Raw genomic sequence first — 1,398 nt, 5'->3', positions numbered from 1 at the left:
TTTCTAGATAAAATCAAATCAATAGCTTTTTAGTTAATATTTTCTATTAATATACAAGTGAGAGTAGAATGGATACTATTTCCCAAACTGAAGGATCCCTGGTGATGTTGTGGCTTAGGTATTGGATGACCAACCACAAGGTACACAGTTCCAGCCCATGCAAGAGCAAGATGAGGCCATATGCTCCCTTAAAGAGTTCTAGTCTCAGAAAGCAGAAAGCAAACCCACCACAAGCTATTCAAGTTCAACTCATAGCAGACTAGAATTGCTCCCTAGCTTTTCTGAGGCTATAAATTGGAAAGCCTCATTTTCACAGAGAAGTTGGTGGATTTGAACACTGCTTACTGCCATTGAGTGAATTGTGACTCATGGAGATCTTATATGGTATGAGCAAAGAGACACCTGATTAGCGGTGGTGCTATTATATCAGTCAGGGGAAGAGCAGACTGCAGCCCTTTGCTCATCCTAGCTTGATGCCTAGATCATGGCCAGAGCTGCTTCATGCCTAGGGCACATTAAAAGAAGAAAAAAAACTGCCCTAGTGGTTTTATGGTGCTGTAATTCTCTAAGGGAGTAGAAAGCCTTTTTCCTCTTGCAGAGCAGCTGGTGGTTTTCAACTGCTGACCTTGTGGTTAGCAGCCTAATTCGTCATCACTAAGCCACCAGGGCTTCACCTGCTATCCCACCCTATACATTTTTTTCCAACAGTGTTATTGGCACATAATTTACATATCATACATTTGAGTAATTCGATCAATCATATCAAGGGAAATTTTACAATCACCACATCTATCTTAGAGCATATCCCACCCCCACCGCCATGCTCAAATTGTCTACATGAGTTTTACAATTTCAATCAGTTCTACTGCATCCTCCCCCTTCCCTCCCTCATTATCCACTCCCCAAGTCCCCTTTCCTGCCTAACCCCCAGCCCCCTTACTCCACCCCTGCATGCCCTGTAACACTTTGTATAAGTTATTATCATTGTACATCCACTCCTCCTGTGATTCACAGCTGGGAAACCCAACAGAAGACAAAAGACTACAGAGGTGTCTGCCTGACCATAAGGCTGATTGGGACTCTTGCTCTTGGCAAGAGCATACGTGCCACTGGCCCAGTCTGGGAAACTCTGCAGATGGGTTTTGGACTCCCTCTGTCCTCAGTAGCCTTCAATAAAGCGAGTGTTCATAATTCTAGCTCTGATACATTTTTCTTCATCATATTCAAATTTTGTAATTTTCATCTTTGTATCACACAAGCTGCTGTGCTTCTTCTGTATGGACTTAGTTGACTCCTCCCTTAGATGACTGCTTGTTTGAATACAAGCCTTTAAGAAACCAGACACTATTCCAACTGATAGCCAGGCATCATCTACTTTCTTCACCACACTTTGCTGTA

The 1,398-nt window shown here is 42.8% G+C and overlaps 1 non-coding gene across 1 annotated transcript; it reads left to right on the top strand.

Annotated features, from left to right (window-relative positions):
* The first annotated feature begins 376 nt into the window (after positions 1–376).
* Positions 377–518, top strand: LOC142454126 (small nucleolar RNA SNORA48). Its single transcript, XR_012785647.1, has one exon. It is a non-coding gene; the product is annotated as a small nucleolar RNA SNORA48 (small nucleolar RNA).
* Positions 519–1,398: the final 880 nt, after the last annotated feature.

The sequence above is a fragment of the Tenrec ecaudatus genome, chromosome 7 (genome assembly GCF_050624435.1).
Source record: "Tenrec ecaudatus isolate mTenEca1 chromosome 7, mTenEca1.hap1, whole genome shotgun sequence".
Classification (NCBI taxonomy): Eukaryota; Metazoa; Chordata; class Mammalia; order Afrosoricida; family Tenrecidae; genus Tenrec; species Tenrec ecaudatus.
This window is presented reverse-complemented; position numbering and strand designations above follow the sequence as displayed.